Source organism: Euprymna scolopes, chromosome 41 (assembly GCF_053919585.1).
Source record: "Euprymna scolopes isolate OS-2025 chromosome 41, ASM5391958v1, whole genome shotgun sequence".
Taxonomy (NCBI): Eukaryota; Metazoa; Mollusca; class Cephalopoda; order Sepiida; family Sepiolidae; genus Euprymna; species Euprymna scolopes.
The window spans coordinates 70,152,438-70,175,556 of record NC_136522.1 but is presented as its reverse complement, the minus strand read 5'-3'; the positions used below and the strand labels follow the sequence as shown (position 1 = coordinate 70,175,556).

General features: G+C 36.5%; 1 protein-coding gene and 1 pseudogene across 2 annotated transcripts in view; one reads left to right on the top strand and one right to left on the bottom strand.

Annotated features, from left to right (window-relative positions):
* Positions 1 to 13,362, bottom strand: part of LOC145266608 (protein TBATA-like) — an 89,737-nt gene extending 76,375 nt beyond the window's left edge. The window contains exon 1 of one of the 2 annotated variants that reach the window (XM_080122505.1): positions 13,231 to 13,362. The gene's annotated coding sequence lies outside the window, so the exon portion shown is untranslated. Of the gene's footprint in view, positions 1 to 1,905; positions 2,176 to 13,230 lie in introns of those variants that run through there. The other variant, XM_080122504.1, reaches the window with a different exon arrangement.
* On the top strand, positions 6,935 to 7,051 carry LOC145266730 (5S ribosomal RNA; annotated as a pseudogene).
* Positions 13,363 to 23,119: the final 9,757 nt, after the last annotated feature.

The following is a 23,119-nucleotide window of genomic DNA, read 5'->3' as shown; positions in this document are numbered from 1 at the left end:
GTGGGGTTGCCCCCACATCTGGTCTTTGCTAGTCATAGCTTGTCCTAGCTAGTCATAGCTTGCAGTATCTGTCGGAACAGATGGTATTTATTTGCTCCCCCACTGAGCAAATTAGGCACAAGGTCGTTTTTAATGTGAGGTAAAAACCAGCTCCCCTAAAAGGGGTCACTCTGGTTACCAAAAATAATAATTGTCCCAGTATAGAGGGTTTCCCCTCCATTGACTGGTACAAATTATCTTAAGTGCAGTATCTGCCGGAACAGATACTACACTTTTATCTGGGTCCGAAGGCCAAAAATACATTTTTGTTATATATGGCTTGTGGAATTGCATTCACTAGCAAAAGATCTAGCTAATTTGCATATTCTTTTAAACATTCATTTTAATTAATTCCTTATTAGTTTTTCGGTTTTCTTATGGGATGATCATCTTTAGTTAAGTATTACGTGTAATTATATTTATGCAGATATTCTACATTATTTATACTTGTGTAATATTTGCATAAAAAGTTTACAGGGAACACAAAATTGTTTCCATATATATTTATGTATGCGTATGTATTTTTGTTTAATCTATCTATCTATCTATCTAGATATCTAAAAAAAGTGAATGTGTCTGTCTGTCTGTCTGTCTGTCTGTGTGTCTGTGTACATTTTCCTACACAATAACTCTGTCAATATTCAGTCTACAGACTCGAAATTTGATACACAGCATACTGAGATTTGGGAAAATCTTTGTAATCGGTTTTCGGTCAGGAATTTGGCTGTTAAGGGGTTAAAGTTCAACGATTTGACCTTTGAGAACTCTACCAAACTCCTCCGACAATTTTGGGTCTAAACAATTGAAATTTTAGATATAGTTTCCTTGGACATGGATCTAACTTAATAACTTGATTTGAGCCCAAAACAATAAATGTTAAGGGGTCATAATAGGGGTCAAAGTTAAAAAATTGACCGCTTTTTTTTTTTTTTTTTTTTGCTCAACATACAACTCCAAACCCCCGGGCAACGCCGGGCCGAAATGCTAGTATATCTATAAAAGTGAACGTGTCTGTCTGTCTGTCTGTCTGTCTGTCTGTCTGTGTATATTTCCCTATGCAATAACTCTGTTAATTTTTAGTCTACAGACTCGAAATTTGATATACAGGGTACTGAGATTTGGGAAAATCTGTGATCGGTTTTCGGCCAGAAATTTTTGCAACGATTTGACCTTTGAGAACTCTACCAAATTCCTCCGACAATTTTTGGTCTAAACACTTGAAATTTTAGATATAGGTTCCTTGGACATGGATCTAACTTAATAACTTAATTTGAGCCCCAAACAATAAATGTTAAGGGGGGCATAATAGGGATCAAAGTTAAAAGAAATTGACCATTTTTTTTTTTTTTTTTGCTTAGCATATACCTCCAAACACCCGGGCAACGCCGGGCACCCATGCTAGTAATCTATATATCTATAAAAGTGAACGTGTCTGTGTGTCTATGTGTCTCTGTCTGTGTACATTTCACTACGTAATAACTCTATCAAGTTTCAGTCTACAGACTCGAAATTTGATATACAGGGTACTGAGATTTGGGAAAATCTTTGTGATCCGTTTTCGGTCAGAAATTTGGCTGTTAAGGGGTCAAAGTTCAACGATTTGACTCTACCAAACTCCTCTGACAATCTCTTGAAATTTTAGTTATGGGTTCCTTGGACATGGATCTAACTTAATAACTTGATTTAAGCCCAAAACAATAAATGTTAAGGGGTCATAATAGGAGTCGAAGTTTAAAAAATTTACCGCTTTTTTTTTTTTTTTTTTTTTTTTTTTTTTGCTCAGCATACACCTCAAAACACCAGGGCAACGCCGGGCACCCATGCTTGTAATAATAATAATAAAAATATGTAACAAATAAAACTTACTTGCTAGTTGTATGGAAATCGCATGGGTTGATGCTTGTTTCAAAAGTGATCTGGCGTTAAAAAATCCTGCCCCAAGACTAACCTAGACAGAAGCGCTCCGTTTCTGGACAGGCTCAACGCATGAAGAAGAACATGTTGCTTTGGCCTGTGACTGCTTGTGTGCGTGGTTAAGCTGAACAGGACAAGGGCTGGTAAGTGTGTCACAAGAAATCACAACACTGACAAAAAGTGTGACGGATTTTCGATTGTTGTAGTATTGTTGTAGCTTTTACGTTGCTACGGCCGCTTGCGGGCGGGGTAGGGGAGGAGAAGGGGCACTTGTTCGTCTGTATAAAATCATAATCGGAAAATAAAATAAAATAAAATCTTAATTGTTATGCTGATTAAATAGAATTCATAATCTGTACACTTTTTTTAAAAATTAATATTTATCAATACTTAAAAGAACCCATGACTTTTATTTTATTTACGTATCATTATTTATTTATTTATTTATTATTAACGAGGAGTGGGGGGGGCAGATTTACCCGGTCGTAAAATACGCTTAAATATGATATTTTAATTTGTCCAGATTACGTATATATTATTATAGTCGTGATTTCAAAAGTAAAAAAAAAAAAAAAAAAAAAGTATTTGGGTGCCATCAACTAGAACCGAAACCATAGTATTCAAAGCTGGTGACGTTACCACTATACCAATGTGACATGCATATGAACTGCTTAAAAATGAAAAAAATTAAAAATAAACAAAGATAAATGCATAAAATATATAACGATTTTTTATTTTTTTTTCACTTTTTAATTCATTTTTGATCCCCTTAAAAACTATCTTAACCGGCTAAAGACCGATAAAAAAACGGTCCGTAAAAAATCCAATCATTTGAGAAGCCCCCAGTACCGCTCTGTGACTTTTAGTTTCGGAGGAGATAGAGTTTGAAAATATAGAGACAGACAGACAGGCAGACATAGAGCCTTTTATATATTGATTTATTTATTTATTTATTTATTTATTATTATTTACTAGCAGGGGGATCCGACGTTGTCCGGGATTTAATAAGGATCTACAAATGTTCCACTCTCCCATAATTTTATTGTCATCAAAATCAGTGAACTCGCCTATTTTTTAATCAAATCGATTGATTGTCTGCTATAGTTAGGGTCCCCTCCTCCGTATAATACCGAGAGAAAGTTTCACATGCCTCCCCGCAGTGGCTTAGTCCACAATATATTGTATTTTACATTGCACTGTAGAGAATGTACTGTTGATTTTATAGAATTATCTGTAAATAATGGCTTGACTTAAAGTTTTAAATGCAAAAATCAAGTATCATGGTTCACTTGTGCTCTAAACAGAAGCCTTCATTTTTAATGCACTCCTGTCTTATGAAAGAATCAACTGTTGATTTAATTAAAATATATTTACATAATCACTTGATTTAAACATAAACGTACAAAAAGTCAAGTATCGTTCAGTTATACTCTGAGAATAAACATTAGTTCCGAACGCGCCCCTGTCTTATAAAAGAATCTACAGTTGATTTTCTGCTTGTGCGGTGATAAAACTTCTCAAATGCACTTGTGATGTTAGGTCGTATAAAAGTGTTAACTTTGGTCAAAATCTAACATTCTTCTTTAATCAGATTTTTTCGATTATTGCATTCTGATACAAAACCTACGTAAGAACACTTCCAAATACATCAAGTACCTTGGTGTGTAATTGCAAAAAAAAAAATCGACCCAGACGTTTCCGAGTCCATAACAAACGAACACACACACACACACAAATACACACACACAAACACATACACACAAACACACACACACAAACACACACACAAACACACACACACACAAACACACACACACACACACACAGAGTTAATTTTATATAATAGTAGAAATTTATTTATTTATTTATTTACAAGGGAGTCGCAGCTTATCAAGGCCAGAAGGCCACTCGAGAATAAGGGTTAATGAGTGTAATGGTCACCAAGACAACAGCTTATTGATCGTTAGTGGTGAAAGGTAGAATTTGATTATTTAAGAGGGCGAGACATCAAAAACGAGTTCCACAGGCGGGCCATCCCCTCAAGTCATCCGATTTACCAAATTTCCAACGATTACTATGATATTGTTCCATTGACCACTGTACACCTATTAACCCTTATCCTCAAGTGGCCTTCATCAAGAGTCGCTCTCTTCACTTCAAAATCAAGTTAGCTTTCACAGGAATGTGTGTACTCAAGATATCTTCCAACCAATGGCAATTGATTCAAATTCAAAAAGTAACAATCTGGTGTGAAATTAGCCAATCCTATAAGAAAATGGCTTGGTCAACTGAAATCAGAGTTGTTGTTCTTAGTGAAACCTATGACTTGCTTCGACTCTCAACATCAACAACGTTAATCCTAAAAGACTGGAATGCTCCATGCTGAAATTCCTTTAAGACTGCTGCTATATCTCCAGTTAACACAAACGATAAACACACACACACTCATAGCAGAACTATGAAACAAACTTTCTGATGATTTTGTCTATTTCTTATTCAAGAGCTTTAAAACTTATCAACAAACTTTGGTCTTTCAAAGTATATTTTACATCTCTGTAAAATTGTTGATATAAAAATATGTTTCTATTTATCTATTTGTGGACTGTTATCTTCATCTTCATAATTGTTGTTGTTTCACCACATTTCGGCCAAGCCATCCTCTGGCCTTCTTCGGGTAATCACCTGAAGAAGGCCAGAGGATGACGGGATAGGAATGCTGAGTCTCGTAACTGTATCCCCAGTAATTACTGCTTTCCATAGTTGTTGTCGTCTCACCACGTTTTGGTCAACTAAACCTCTGGCCTGCTTTGGGTAGGATTGAAACTGCTATCTTCAGATAATGCTCACTGCTCACCTGGAAATGTAGAAATTCAGTGCCTCTATTGACTTCGTCACAGGCTCTGAAGGGCGATCAAGGTTGAGTTGTTTGGTATTATAGATACAAATTTTTCGTTCTTATCTGGTTTTCCATTGTTGGGTCTGTACCGAATGATATATATACCATTCGGTATATTATTTTCAAAGGATTCCAATAAAAAAAATAATAATGATATAAATATAAATAAAATTGTTGATATAAATGTGTTGTTCGTTAATTCATGTTTTCTTGCCTTCATTCCAAAATTTCTGTTGTCAGATTAGCACTTACTAACTGGTGACCCATTCATAACATTCATGTTTTTGGTTCATCTTTTTTACTCGCCAGATTAACACATATACTGATTTAACGCAATTTTCAAAGACATTACTATTGCCAAAATTCCAAAGTGGTGATTCTTCTATTCTCTCAATGTTTCATTTATTTCTATTTTACTCTGACTTTCACTCCTGATCTAAAATGGAACACATACATCAAATCTGTTGCCAAAATAGCTAGAAAAAAGGTTGGATCATTCTACCGCTCCAGTAGGTATCTCACTGTCGATGCAGTCCTCTAACCCTATCCGTATAAGAGCCAAGTACATCCTAAAATAGAGTACTGTTGACACATTTGGGCAGGAAGTGCTCAATACACCCTATCTTACCTTGATAGAGTCCAAAACCAGCTTTGAAACTTAGTAAGTGATGCCCTTTTCTCTTCCCTGCAACGTCTTTCTCACAGAAGAGATGTTACGAACATGTCTCTGCTCTATCGTTATTTTCATGTCAAGTGTCCATCTGAGCTCCAATCTATGGGCCCAGAAAGCACTCGACTAGCTACAACCACTATCATCAATTTCCCCTACTCTCTATCTGTGCCTAAACCTAAACGCAGATTCCATAAACATAGCTTCTTTCCTAGAACTGCCTGCCTGTAGAACATTGTTCTACCAGTCTGCTTCCCGGTCAACTACAACATGGTAACCTTCAAGTTCAATATAAAAAATGTTTTTGTTGAGATTGAAATGGGACTCTGCTCAAGGTTGTTGAAAACTTTAAGCACCTTGGAGCATGGTCAGAGAGCACTGAAAAAGATTTTGAAGTGAGAAAAGCACTGCCATGGAATGCATGTCACAAGTTCAGAAAATATATGCTTTTGGCGCGTGCGCCTGGTTTTATAGTCAAAAGACCGGCTCCCAGAAAACTGTCAGAGAAAATATTTTTAAAATTCTCTTATCTTGCAATGCGATTGGCTGAAAATACAACATCCCTGTGACGTTTATTGCTTCCAACTATGTCCGCAAAACAAGACGAGTTTTAGTTTTTACGATCTCGAAAATTGCACGGGTGTATGCAGCAAATGTACGTACACGCCACTGAAACGTTGCTTGCACAATCACTTAATATTTGTAGCGAGTCGCTAAAAGAGTAAAAGAATAATGAAATGGTGACCCAGACGTGCAGCATTACAGATTAATGATTATATTTTGGTTGCCCGTAATTATAAAAGTTTGGTTTTCATTTTATAAAAAAAAAAAAGTATTGGTATTTTTTTCTTTGATTCGTATCTGTGTCGCTGGTTTCGATCTTGTTTTTGAAAGTTCGTTTAACTGTGTAAGTTCTCTGGATGTTGCCCGTTTCTGTAGGTAGGTGTGGTCCGATGTGGATGCCTTCCCATCCGTTAGATCCTGATTCCGCGTTTTGTTCATTAGTACCTTCCTCCATTTGCAGCCTAGATATACCGTCAGTGCTATCAGCAGGACCCACGGCGGTATTGTCTTGGAAATAATTGTCCAATCCCAGTGCGTGTTTTGCCCTAGTGGTGGTACGAGCAAGAGTCCCGACGATTCGTTTTTGATAAATGTTTTGGATAAATTGTTCATCTGCCTCCTCGGTGGTAGTGTCCGGGTCGTCGTACGCTAAATCGTGTAATTTTGCTGCTAGGTCGAGTTTATTTCGTGGTGTGTATTTGAATTTTTTTCCTGTCGCTTTCTGGTCCTGTCGTATCCCGGTACGGTGAATTCTAGTTTTGTCCGTCGTCTTTTCCGCGGAGGCGGCATAATGAATTGTTTGTAATCGTTTGTTCTTTATATAGGTGATTATAGGTCAATTTATAGGACTATTGTACGGCATAATCAAGTTGACACACCGGTTCTCGTCAGATCACCGAAGTTAAGCAACGTTGAGCCTGGCTAATACCAGATGGGTGACCATTTGGGAATTCTAGGCGCTGTATGTGCTCTCCGCTTATCTCGGCATTGTTTCCAGTCGTCTTGTACCTCAACTTGCCACTGGTATGCAACAATGTTGACTCAGGAAAGGCGTGGTTGGAGATTGCGCAACTCTTGCCACACAAATTTCACGCGCAGGCACCCTTACAGTGGGTATCCATAGTCTGTCAAGACTGAAGGAAGCCTTTTTTTTTATAGGACTATTGCATCATTATTGCGTCATGTCTATATTGAGTCATCTTATCCAAGGTCTGGTATTTAGTAACGGCACTATTCCCTTTACCTTGACGGCCGAATGATGGTGTAGAAAATTGGATACAAAAAAGCTAAAAATTAAAAAAAAAAAAAAGCAACCAATGAACATGCAGGTTATTCTAGACATGGGTCAATCATAGCCGGCTTTTTTTTTTCTTCTTTTATTATTAATACTAGCAGACCGCCCGGCGTTGCCCGGTCATAAAACATGCATAAATATTATAGTTTAATTAATACAGAAACTGAGATATGTGCATGCGAGCAGTTCACATCTTGTAAGTAAAAATAAAAAAAAAAAACTCGAGCAGAGATCAAAACCATAACTTAAAGACAGTGAGTCAAGTACGATAACCAGTAGGCCAGCTTGACACTATCTTTAAAAAGCGTTTTCAAACCTACTTGTTCTTAACATAAGGAATCTGCCATGTGAACCATTCACACATGCGCATTCTTGAAACAGTCATCCCTTTGATTCCAATTTCTCCCATTCTTTTTTCAAAGTTTTTAGAGATTGTTCCCAGTGCTCCTATTATTATTATTTTTGTTGTTGTTTTGTTTTTTTTTGTTCTTTTTTTCTCTTTAACGTGTAAACTAGTCAAGCATGTCGTGTTGAGGTAATTACTTGAGCGTATATTCAACACGCAGGTGCAGCTTCCTGTGAAGTCTTGATATCCGGCATTACTTCCGACGTCCAATCTTAAAGCCCCCCCCCCACACACACACACCAAAAAAATAAAGACTACCCGACAAATCGTAATAATCTTAATTCGGTGTCCACCTTTCCATTAATCTAAATTGTATAAACCAGTTACAACAAAAGACGGTGAATACTATCGGCTATTTTTATTATATCTATTTATAAACAACCTATTTTTTGGCTCATGTCCAGAATTCTCCCTATATTAAAAAAAAAAAAAAATACAGAAAAATATGTATGATGTAGTGATGTACGTATCCGTGATGAAACGAAAATATCATATTCCAAAATATCAAGTAGTTTTATTTTTAAATTAAAAAAAAATATATCAAATTTTATGAATATTGGAGAGGGGATTATTTCGCCCGCCATTTAGAAAAAAAATCTTTAAAAAAAATAAATAAATAAAATAAAACAAAGGAACAATAATTCAAAAAGATATGAACTAATTAAGATCGACAAAAAATGGAGGGCTTCATTTTCATTGGATGATTCTATTTAAAAAAAAAAAAAAGGATAATAATAATTTAGCTTAGTGAAATGAGACGACATTAGAAAGTTTGATTTTTTTTTTTTACATAGGAGTCACCACTTATCAAGGCCCAGAGGCCACTCGAGGATAAGGGATAAAGAGTATACAGTATCAGAATCATAGCAATCGTTAATAATGAAGATTCGGTAAATTTGTTAACTTAATTGGAATGGCTCATCAAGAACTTGTTTGCATTGAACTTGAAGACGGCCATTCAGCTGGAAAGCAGGAAAACGGAAGACCATTCCACAGGCTATGCCATTCTGAAAAAGAAACTTTGTTCATGGAATCTACGTTTAGGTTAGGCACAGATAGAGAGTAGGGGAAATCATTGATAGTATTTTCAGCTAGACAAGTGTTTCTGATGAAAGTTTGGCGAAGGGGGGACCATAGAATGGAGCTCAGACGAGCACTTGCCATGACAATAACGATAAAGCAGAGACAGACTCGCAACGTCTCTTCTGTGAGAAAGAGGTTGCAGGGAAGAGAAAAGGGCATTCCTTACTAGGCAATGAAGTCTATTTTGAAGTTATCGAGGCAGGATAAGGTACTTCCAACAGCCCCTGCCCAGATGTGGCAACAGTACACCATTCTTGGACGTACCTGGTTTTTATATCAGTAGAGAATCGCATCAGTAGTGAGATATCTACTGAATCGATAGAAGAATCCCACCATTTTTCCAGCGATCTTGCCAACGGATTTAATGTACATGTTCCATTTCAGATTGGGAGTAAAGGTCAAGCCCAGAAGCTTGTCAAAACATGAAGCCTCCCCAAGACGAGAGCCATCCATTTCAATTGATGCCAGATGAGGATCAGAGCGTTGATGATGTAAAGATAGAAGCTTGGTTTTAGATGCATTAAAAGTAACAAGCCACCTCTTTCCCCATTGTACCACGTGCTCAAGATTAGAGGAGAGAGAATCAGAGAGAACTTGGTCGTTTACAGTCTTTGATGTCTTACCATAGATGGTAGTGACATCAGCATAAATGTCTATGAATGATGTAAGGATGTGATTTGGAAGATCATTAATGTATATCAGGAAAAGAGTTGGCCCCAGGATGGATCCCTGAGGGACTCCAGCATTAATACTGAGAGCTTCTGATTTCTGCCCATCAACCACTACTGATTTAATAATTGAGAAGACATTTCCAGTTATACCGTAGCTGGAGATCTTGTGAAATAGAACATTATGCCATACCTTATCAAAGGCCTTTGATATGTCAAGAGCAATTGCCCTAGAAAGGAAGCAGTAACAGAGCCACTGACATGTGTTAGCAGCAGCAGCAGCCACATGACCCATATGCAAATGACCAAGCCGGTGCGCGATGTGACGTCACAGCGGAGGAAATGTTGGAATTTTTTTTTGTACCAACTATTGTGTATCCCTTGTATATATTTGTTATATTTTTATTCTGGTTCATGAGTTATATTTACTGTATTTTGTACATTTAATTAAACTTGGTTTCATACATTTTGATATTTGTTCGAAATTACCATTAATTTTTAATAAAAAGAAATGCTAGCTCCTTTGGAATGACGTCATGGAATCCAGTGCAAAAATCTTCCTTTTCGAATCTTGCTGACTAGGAAAGTGGATGTGTGCTTCATTGCCTGCTGTGGACAAGGATTCCTGAGCCTTTCCTTCTGGAAGTACAGCCTGGCAAGAAGAAAACACTGGTCATGATGAGGTGAACAATTTTATATGCACGGCAACAGTATGCACATATTTTGAGAGAAAGAAATTTGGAGTAATTTGAAATCTTTTAAACTGACAGTTAAAAAAAAAAAAAGGCAAATGACTGTACAGTCTATCTTCAACCTCATGAGTATATTCCTTAGAATTTATAGAATTTATTGTGTGCATGACTTTGGAAGTACTCGTTCCTAATTTTCATTTTAATGGTAGTCGTTCGTTGTAGCAACGGTTACAAGTTTTGTGCCATTTTTTGTTACTTGGCGTTTTCTTTTGTTTGTTTGTTTGTTTGTTTTTTTTTTGACTGCCTTCAAAAGAAAAAAATTGCAACTCATTTATAAATAAAATCTTTTCTTCATTTTAAAGCAAGACCTCTCTCGACTGTATTCATTTACCCACCCACCCTTTATTTTAGCCATTAACCCTAACCCCCCTCCCTTTATTTTAGCCATTAACCCTAACCCCCCCCCCCTTTATTTTAGCCATTAATTTTTTTGTGCAAGCTTTTTGTTTCTTGTCGCATTTCGACAGAAAAAAAAAAAAACGAAAAAAAGGGAAGAAAAGGACACATGCAGACGGAAGACAATAATGAACACACGTGGGTGGCAGAGGACTGGAAAAAGCACTTGCTGGCGCAAGATGAACATGTGACCCATGTCGAGATAGCAGGGTTGTGTTAGCAAATATACCCATTTTGGACACAATATTATCAGGGAGGTCATTAATGAATATCAAGAAGTGGTCCAAGGATCGATCCCTGAGGCACTCCCTCATTAATGTTATGCTGTTTGGATGTACATCCATTAATGACAACCTAGATGATCCTATTGTCTAAGAAGGATCTAATTATAGTTAGTATTCACCCAGTTATACTGTAAGATTTAATTTTCATTAGTAGCCCTTTTTGCCAGACTTTGGCAAAGGTCTTGGATATATCAAGGGCTACAGCCCTGGTTTCGTCCGCCTTATCCAGTGCATGGTATATGCGTTCAGAGATGACTGTTAAAATATCTGCAGTAGAAGGATATTGCCTAAATCCATACTGCTTGTCAGAGAGATTAGCTTTTGTGAGGTGATGGACTAGTGCTTGATTGATTAGCATCTCAAAGGTTTTAGCAGAGAGGGGGAGGAGACTGATAGGGCAATAATTGAAAGGATAGTCCTTTCACCAGAATTCTTGTGATATTATATAGAGGTCATCTTCCAGCTATTAGGGAAGCAAGATTCAGCAAGGCATTTGTTGTAGAGTTTGGAAAGTACAGAGGCTAGCTCATCTGCGCATTTCTTGATTAGTCTAGCAGGGATGAGATCAGGGCCAACAATAACCTGGGGGATGGCTAAGGTTTTATGATATCGCAGAGATGAGAAGGGGTGATTTTCAGATCAACTGTGGCTTCAGTCCACATAGAGAAATTTGGGAGGGAGTTGTTTGCTGGCTCTAAGGTAGAGTTGGGGGTAAATTGCTAGACAAGCAGTTCTCTCTTCTCGATTGCTATGCATGCGACCTTCTGGTTGTTGGATGGGGGAGGAATTACCAATTACTCTTTATTCACTGCATTATTATAAATTTTCTAGAAAATATTATAAATTTTCTAGAAATCACGAATTCCTATTTGCTGCAATTCAATGTGTTTCCTGGTTATTTCAGCATGCTTTTTTTTGGCTGTGGCTACTTCTCTCTTACAATGGTTTCTAGCATCTATTTTCTGCTCTAATAAGCCTCCCCCTGCAGTGTATCGGGAGTAATTTTCATGTGTCCCCTGCAGTGACTTAGCCCACAATACATTCTAGTCTACATTGCACTTTAGAAAACTTACTTTTGATTTTATAAAATTAGCTGCAAATAATGGCTTTACTTAAAGTTTAAAATGCAAAAGTCAAGTATCATGGTTCAATTGTGTTCTAAACAGAAATATTTATTTTGAACGAATCCTTGTCTTATAAAAAACTCTACAGTTGATTTTATAGGTTGGGCCTTTCTGCTTGTGTGGTAATAAAACTTCTCAAATGCACTTGTTGTGTAAAAGTGTAAGCTTCGATCCATATTGGACGTTTTTTGATTATCGTTATTTATTGGACGTATTCGGATATAAGAACACTTCCAGACACGTCAAGTACCTTGGTATGAAATTTCAAAAAAATCGGCCCAGTCATTTCCGAGTCCATATTAACACACACACAAACACACACATGCAAACACACACATACAAGCACACACACATGCATATACACACACACTCAAACACACTCAAACACACACAAATACACGCGCACAAACACACACACAAAACACACAAACACACACACAAAACACACAAACACACACACAAAACACACACACAAATGCACACACACACACGCATACATACACAAACACACACACACAAACACACACACACAAACACACAAAAAAAACACATACACACACACGCATGTACACAAACGTACACACACAAACGTACACACACAAACACACGCACAAACACACACACACAAACATCAAACAAAACACATACACACACGCATGCACACAAACGTACACACACAAACACATACACACGCACACAAACACACATACACAAACACACACAAACACACATACACAAACACACAAACACACACACGCACAAAAAAAGAAAAGCACACACCCAAACACACACATACAAACACACACACAAAACATGCAAACACACACACGCACACACACAAACAAAACACACAAAATCACACAAAATCACACAAACACACACTGTCGCATATTGGTTATATTAGAAGGGATCTGTTAGAAGCACATTCATTAGTGTGTGTCTTTGCGTATTATGCCTAAAGGTCCTTATATATATATATATACGTGTGTGGGTGTGTTCTTATCAATATTCTTTTTCTGTGGGTGTGTTCTTATCAATATTCTTTTTCTGTGGGTGTGTGTGATTCTTCTAATGTCTTTTTGCCTTGCTTAGGGATGTTTCCGATGACGTGTATGCGCCAACAATGCAATGCGGACATACCTGAATTTGCCTTGGCCAGCGATGATATTCTCTCCTTCGCTGGTTCTCCATCTTGCTGGGAGTCGGGTCACTGCAGACAGATTCATTGATGAACAAACAAAATGGACCTGAAATTTCAATCTTTATTCAAGGCAAATTCTACATCTCGGATCCTGGTTGTTTTCGGGAGGCACCCAAATTCCCGTCCGCTTAATCTGCCGCCTAGACTCTTTCTCACCGTCTCGTCATCACCGGAAGTTACCCAGAATTCAGTGTCACCTTCCAATTTTCGGTGCACTCCATCTGGGCCACTCAAGGTGACTGAGTTTGACAGCTGTCAAAACTAACCCTGCTAAACAATTTAATGAGAAAATAAACATTCTTATTTTCTTTATTTCTAAAAACTACCTAGATAGCATTTAAGCTGGGACTCCTAATACAACAACACAAACACACACACATAAACACACACACACAAACACAAGCACACACACAACCACACACACACAGACACACACACACACACACTGAACATACACACACATAAAACACACACACATACACACAGAAACACACACACACATAAAACACAAACACATACACACACATATAAAACACACACACACACACAAACACACACGCACATAAAACACACAAACATAAAACACACGCACACACAAAACACACACACACACATAAAACACAAACACACACACACATATAAAACACACACACACAAACACACACGCACATAAAACACACAAACATAAAACACACACACAAAAAAACACACACAAAAAAAAACACACACAAAAAAAAGACACACGCACATAAAACACACAAACATAAAACACACGCACACACAAAACACACACACACACATAAAACACAAACACACACACACACATATAAAACACACACACACAAACACACATGCACATAAAACACACAAACATAAAACACACACACAAAAAAACACACACAAAAAAAGACACACAAAAAAGACACACGCACATAAAACACACAAACATAAAACACACGCACACACAAAACACACACACACACATAAAACACAAACACACACACACATATAAAACACACACACACAAACACACACGCACATAAAACACACAAACATAAAACACACACACAAAAAACACACACAAAAAAAAAACACACACAAAAAAAGACACACGCACATAAAACACACAAACATAAAACACACGCACACACAAAACACACACACACACACACATAAAACACACACACACGCAGAAGTAAAGTTCCTTTCATATAGAGACACAAAAGAAAAAGAAGGTTAAAACAATTTAAGAAAATGAAAGCAAAAGAAAATTATTCACCATACAAAAATATGTGTACGGCACAATCACATTGACACACCAATTCTTGCCAGATCACCAAAGTTAAGCACGTTGAGCCTGGCCTGTGCCAGATGGGTGACCATTTGGAAAGGCATGATGCTGTATGTATCTTCTTAGAAGGTTAGGCGTTGGGCCAGCACCTTCACCCCGAAAAAAGAATTCCTCGCTACAAAAGCATCTACAAAGTTGTGGATGACCTGTGCCCCTCCAAAGGCTCAAAACTATGGATGGATGGAGATAAATACTCTTAGTCAGTTTGTGTGTTGAGAATTCCCAAATCTTTGATCTGTCTTGTTAAGTGTTCTGGGTGTTGAGTCTCAGAATGAGCTTTGTTGTGCATTTTCTTCTGTCTTGCTATGTTGATTTTTTTTTTCATATTTATGACTTCATGTCAGTAAATAGCGATTAAATAAGCTAGTGGCAATTTTGACCGGGGTCATATTTAGTGCATGCCAGGATAACCTAACTGTAAACATAATTCCAGAGATCGACTACATGAGTTGGAGCATGCAGAGAAGAGAGGCAACATTGTAACATTGTTATCAATCTTCTTTAATGGTGTCATTACATTTTAACACTCCGACCCAACACGCTGTATCTGAGACAGTCGCAAAGGAAAACAAAAAGGAAAGAAATTCAACTCAGCTTTTTCAGTTGAACTAAAATGCATTTATTCATGGTTCTTCCAAAATAACGCATCGCCTTTCATTTAAAAGTCTTTTTGTTTATTTTTTTTTTCGTCTGCCATGTAGTTCACGAAACCCTGCTGCCCTGACATGGCTTAAAGGTTTCTTTCCACGACTATCTTACCTGGTAGTGTTTGTTTTTTGTCCCGTTCTTGCCACGTAGTGCATTTTTTTTCTTTTTCTTTTCCTTCTGTTCCTTTGCTGTGACGTCAAATTGTGCACCAGCTTGCTCATTTGCATATGTGCTATACAACTGCTGCTGCTACCAGTGCTAGCGGCTCTGTTACAACATGATTCATTAATGTAAGCCAATTAACTCGGCACATGAGTCATCAATGTGTGTACATATTTAAATGGCGGTGCCAGCAACTACGCTACAAAAATGTTTTGCTTGTGCATGGTGAGGAGAGGTTGCAGTAGGAGAAAATATATCCAATGAAAGGGTGCTCTTTAAGTTTTGAGGGTAACTTTGTTGGCACAGTTGACCGTTCTTCAACCTCTGAGTGAGTCAGGAAAACTTTATATGCATATATATATACATTTACATACACACACACATTTATATATATATTTATATATACATATATATATATATATATATATATATATATATATATATAAAAATGTGTGTGTATGTAAATGTATATATATATACAAATGTGTGTATGCATGTAATATATATATATATGATGATGATGATTGCAACGTCTTGTCAGACGAGTGCCACTTCCTCAGACACTTAAAGTCCACGAGCCCAAAAATGACATCCATCGCCACAGGACCATTTTAATAGACAAATGCCTGAGGCAGTATCTATACAAAGATGATGTTACAGAGTCTTAGCTTTGTACGATAGCTAAGTCTCTCTCTCGGTCCAAAACGTTGAGATCCAGCAACAAGCAAGAGCAAGATAGCCAGCAACAAGTTAAACTGCAGACCAGCTTAATGCGGGTACTGGTCTTCCGCTTTATGTTTTTTTTTTAAATCAGAGATTTGCTTCTCCTAGAAAGGTTGCCTTCACCTATATATATACACACACGCATATACATATATATATATATACACACACACATATGTTGATGATGGCAGCTACTCATTTTTTAATATCGCCATTACTTAATATATCTCTGGCTCGAATGACGCAAACATGAGCGCAACTAGCAGCACATGCTAGACGGTCACTTCTATGAACTTTCTATAGTCCTGCACATTCATTGATGACCGGATTCAAGCTGTGGTGCCCGAACACCTACCAGGCCATCTTTGCATTAGTCTTCATTGAATGTCCATTTGCCGTTTTAGGCTAAATACACATATATGTATATGCATGCACACAAATACATATACATTTATATATATTTGGCTTTAAAAATATGAGTGGTCTCAGCAATAATAACAAGTACAGTTTAGTCCATACAGAAATAGAGCATGTGAGCCATGGAGCTTTAAGGTTCTGCTGGGGAACAGCTACTATACGATACAACACAATGGAGTGTCCAAATATCTTCACTGGAAAATATGTAAAACGCTGAATATCCAGTGTAACAGCAAGCCATACGAATATATACCAGAAACACCAGTCGGAAATAAGTCATACACCATCCATTATGACTAGGTAATTCCTACAGCTACCTAGACCTAGAAAACGGAGCTATTAAACCTGACATGGTGATACAGGAAAAGGGGGAGAAAATAGCAACCCTAGCTGGAGTGAGTGTCCCTAACGATGCTGGCATAAGAGGGAGAAGATAACGAAATATCAAAGCCTAATGAAAAGAAATTGGAATCTTGGGAAGATTTCTATCATTCCAGTAACTATAGCAACAACTGGACTCATAAAAAAAGTATTTTAAAAAACTACCTGCATAATTGAAGAGAATTTAAGATGAAATCTATATATCTATAAAAGTGAACGTGTCTGTCTGTCTGTCTGTTTGTGTGTCTGTCTGTCTGTGTACATTTCCCTACGCAATAACTCTGTCAATTTTTAGTCTATAGACTCGAAATTTGAAATACCGGGTACTGAGATTTGGGAAAATCGATGTGACGGGTGTCAGCCAGAAATTTGGCTGTTAAGGGGTCAAATTTCAACGATTTGACCTTTAAGAACTCTACCAAACTCCTCCGACAATTTTGGGTCTAGACACTTGAAATTTTAGATATAGGTTCCTTGAACCTGGATCTAACTTAATAAAGTGATTTGAGCCCGAAACAATAAATTTTAAGGGGTCATAATAGGGGGTCAAAGTTTTAAAAAATTAACCATTTTTTTTGTTTTTTTGCTTTTTTTGCACAGCATACACCTCCAAACACCCGAGCAACGCCGGGCACCCCTGCTAGTATATATATACATATATATATATATATATATATATATATATAAAAGTGAAAGTGTCTGTGTACATTTCCCTACGCAATAACTCTGTGTCAATTTTAACCCTACAGATTCGAAATTTGATATACAGAGTACTGAGATTTGGGAAAATCGATGTGATATGTTTTCGGACAGAAATTTGGCGATTAAGAGGTCAAAGTTCAACGATCTGACCTTTGAGAACTCTACCAAACTCCTCCTACAATTTTGGGTCTAAACACGTAAAATTTTAAATATAGGTTCCTTGGACATGGATCTAACTTAATAACTTGATTTGAGCCCTAAACAATAAATTTTAAGGGGTCATAATAGGGTCAAAGTTAAAAAAATTGACCGTTTTTTTTTGTTGTTGGGCACCTATTGCTAATATATATATATATATATATATATATATATATATATATATATATATATATATATATATATATATATATATGATTGTTGAGCTGGATTAAATCCGACGATATGAAATATATATATATATATATATATATATATATATATATATATATATATATATATATATATATATATATGAAATAGGATGGAGGTGGAAGGACCTGAATACTCAGTGTTTTACCTGATTTATGCGGGCTTTTTCAAGAGGTCAATGACCATCCCTCTTGAAAAAGCCCGCATAAATCAAGCGAAATCTGCAGTATTCAGGTCCTTCCACAAAAACATTATTACAATGATCTAAACATAATTTTCAATGAAAAACCAAGACACGGAATAATAAAATAATGTTAAAAAATACACATTGTTGGTGACCCCCCCCCACCTTATATATATCTTACAATCAACTGGTATGGAAACTTGTGATTATAAGTCTGTACGAGCCTTTTTCAAGTCTCACACAAAAACACACATTCACATTTCAAGCTATGTCATATACATACGCGCACACAAACATACGCACCCACGTCCACACATGTACATATATTCACGTTCGCGTAAATACACTCACATTCACGTATATATACACACACGCTAACGTATACATATGTACTCACACACGCACACACGAACGCACACATGGATGACGTCACTTCCGTTTTCAAAGGAAATATAAACATGCACAAAAGACACTCCAGAAACGAGTATAAAAGAGAGAGCAATAAGCAGCTCTTTCTTTTAGGCTGAGCTTTCGAGCCGGTCGGTCTTCAGACCGACCGAGTACGTCATGCCCACTTACTACTATGCATGGGGCACAAGCTAACAGACCGTATGTACACATTCACACTCTTTCTCTCTCTATCTACTACTGTTCCCTGAGAACACCTTCGCGTAGCTGACTGCTAACTGATGTCAACTCTCATATCCTCTTCTTTGTCTACACGCTGGACTATCATTCTCATTTTCACTACAACACTCATTTCTCTTCCCACGTGCAAACAAACGATAGTGACCCGAACTTGAGATGAACACACATTTCCTATTCTTTCTACAACACCAGTCCCGCAACAAACATTGGTTACACATGCGCGGACATGAACACATGTTATATCTAAAACATTATTTCAACAGTAAATAAACGACTTAATCGAGTCTTTGTTTCCTTCAATTCCATTCGTTTCATTATTTTCTTGTGGCGAGCTAGGGTATTATATCCTGGTCTGCAACAAGTCTTAAAGATATTACTGGCAGTAATATTCTATAAGTACTATCCCACCTAAATAAAAATTGCTCGATATACAAGATAGAGCAAATGAAACAAATTTTAGTCATTTAATAAATTTAAAAATTTATTGAATGACTAAATATATATATATATATATATATATATATATATATATATATATATATATATATAAAATTTTAGCCATTCAATGAATTTTAAAAAATTATGATGTGAAATGTTTAAATTTCAAATCAAAAGATCTTTATTATTCTATGTAAGGCAAAGAATACATTTTAAATATCATAACTCCTTATCCTATAGGATTTCGATGTTTACCATCTCTTCAGAGGAGAAAGTATTAGCAAATAGTTATAATGGTTTACACCGTATTTGCTAAAGACATTGAAAATCACAATTAATCAACTGGTATGGAAATCTATGAATATAGGTCTTACAAAATATTATTGGCAGTAATATAAGTACTATCCCATCTAAATAAAATTTGCTCGACCATCTCTTCATTGTGTGTGTGTATATATGTGTGTATATATGTGTGTATATATGTGTGTGTGTGTGTATATGCGTGTGTATATATGTGTGTGTGTATGTATATATGTGTGTGTGCATATATATGTGTGTGTGTATATATGTTTGTGTGTATATATATATGTTTGTGTGTATATATATGTATGTCTATCTATATGTGTGTGTATATATATATATATATATATATATATATATATATATATATATAGTTTGAAGTTGCTATTTTTCAAAAGTAGGGTAATCAATGAAATATAATGAGGTCAATACATGTTCAATAGTTAGATTTTCAATTTGTCTTTACATAAGCAGTGATTTGTTGCTATTATCTAACAATCAACTGGTATGGAAATCTATGAATATAGGTCTTACAAAATATTATTGGCAGTAATATAAGTACTATCTCATCTAAATAAAAATTGCTCGACCATCTCTTCAGCGAAGAAAATATTAGCAAATAGTTATAATGGTTTACACCTAATTTGCTAAAGTCGGTGAGACATGGAAAATCACAATTAAAAGTTGTTTAAGTATTTAAATGTCATAGAGTAAGGGAAGTTAATGAAAAGGATATAAAAATTCACATCCAAATTGCATAGTAAAATCCAAAGCGAATAGCAGTGTGGTAAAATGATCCAAACTGTATTTTGAGTAATCCACATCACAAGGTAACAGTCCGAAGTAGGCATTTTCCTGGAAAACCATTTCACGTCATAAATTTTTAAATTGAATGCTAAAATTTTATTTATATATATATATATATATATATATATATATATATATATATATATATATATATATATATATTAAGTAATGTGATTTATAATTTAAAAATTTAAAAAAAAATTTTAAAATCCGAAGTGAATGTCTTTGATAGCAGTGTGGTAAAATGATCTAAACTGTATTTTGAGTAATCCACATCACAAGATAATGGTCCAAAGTAGGCATTTTCCTGGAACAATTTTCTTTGTTTATATAATGGGTCCAGAAATTTTTTTTTTTTATATATATGTCCAGTGGATCTGTTTATTAATAAACATATAAATTGATACATTTAATATTTTTTATAATTATAGAACATGAGCTTCAGATTCTGCTCCAAAATAACTTCAAATTGTTAATAAAATAAAAATAAAACCGCTTTCAGTAGACAAGCTATGCAAATTAAGAGAAACTGAACTGATGAGAAAAATGAAAATTGAAAAAAGAAAAATTAAAAGAATACATTTGAAATATTCTAACTCCTTATCCTATAGGATTTCGATGTCTACCATCTCTTCAGAGGAGAAAATATTAGCAAATAGTTATAATGGTTTACACCTTATTTGCTAAAGTCAGTGAGACATGGAAAATCACAATTAAAAGTTGTTTAAGTATTTAAATGTCATAGAGTAAGGGAAGTTAATGAAAAGGATATAAAAATTCACATCCAAATTGCATGGTAAAATCCGAAGTGAATGACTTTGATGGCAGTGTCGTAAAGTACAGTTTGAATCATTTTACGACACTGCCATCAACGACATTCACTAACATAGAATCATTTTACCGCACTGCTGAATTGTGTAGTCGGCTATGTGACATTTGCCCCTAAGGTCGCACATTAAGGGGATCATCCATCATCCAGAGACTATTTTTGGCACATTTTTACAGCCATAAAATGTTTCAATCATAGTCATTTGTTTTCCTAGTTTTACATATGAATTACAAAATATCTTATCTTTCCACAAAACATCTGGCCTTGATGGAGGGGGAGACCAAATCTTGCTGCTATGGTTTCAAATGATTTGAAATAACAGTAAGGGGAGTCTTTGGTATTCATAGATGAAGTAAATTTCACATAAAGATTGTTTTACACTACCCTATTTCAAAAAGAGGAGATATAACAAGTGAGAAATATCTGGAATCAAGTCTCCCCTTGCTGTTTTAGCAAGTTTTAGTTTCCCCTCCATCAAGGCCAGATGTTTTTGGTAAATATATATATATATATATATATATATATATATATATATATATATATATATATATATATTAGTAGCCAACCCTCGGTGCATCCTCCAGCCTTCCAGTGCCAGTCGATAGGCTACGACTCCAGACCCTGTCAACAGCCAGTTACCCGTTCCAGTGCCAGTCGACATCAGGCTACCCACTCCAGAGCCTGCCAATGTCCGGTTACTCATTCTAGTGCCGATAGCCTTCAAGTACTGGTCGACATCACTCCAAAGCCTATCAACATCCGGTTGCCTGTTCCAGTGCTGGTAGCCATCAAGTTACCCCTTCCAGTACCAGTCGACATCAGGCTACACAATATAGACTGTGCCAACGTCCAGTTACTGATTCCAATGCTCACTGACGTTCAGCTCAGCATCCCACTGACACCTACCTTCCAGTGCCCACTGACATCCAGCTCCTGATCCTGACAATCTATTTTTAATTTATTTTCCTTTTTATTTTTTAAATTTATTTTTGTCTGGTTATCTCACGTTTTTGGCTGTTAATAATACCGTGCAAGAAAGCTACTGACCTCTCAAAGTATCCTGTATCTCAATAAGGCCACCATTCGCCCATGTATGGAGTATTGTTGTCATATTTGGGCCGGTGCATCTGCTACTAGTCTCTCACTCCTAGACAAGGTTCTAAAGAGAGTCGCCAACCTAATAGGTCCTGAACTATCATTCAAGCTTCAGCCTCTGTCCCATCGATGCAATGTAGCATCCCTTTGCTTGTTCTACAAGTACATTAACGGTGTATGTTCCGACGAGCTGCAAGCACTTGTACCCCCTCTACGTAAATACCCCCTGACAACCCCGACAAGCAGTACAATCCCACCCCTTCACAGTAGAGATCCCTAAATGTAAGAGAGCCTTCTACTTCAGTAGTTTCTTCCCCAGATCCGCTAGACTTTGGAACTCCCTGCCAGGTTCCTGCTTCCCCAACTGTACTGACATGCAGAAGTTCAAGTGTAACGTGAACCGACATCTCGCTGCCCAACTCCCTATCTAGTACCCCTGTAGCCTGTGTCCCTACTAGTAGCCCCCTACATCAAAGTGGCAATGTGCCTTGTTTGGGGTGAAAATGTAATTAAAAAAAATGGACATTTCCTACAGTTCTTTTTGAACTGAATGTGTTTGTCTTTGCTGTTGCCTTTGTTTTGTTTCTAATATTTCAGTTGTACGATCGATTGGTTTCACCAATCAACAAGTGAAGCATTCATGGTCCTCCGTGAGTGCACAGTAAACGAGGCATAAAAAAAAGACAGCATTTGACCCCTCCCCCATTTAGCCCAAAAGTCCCCAGAGGACGTCAA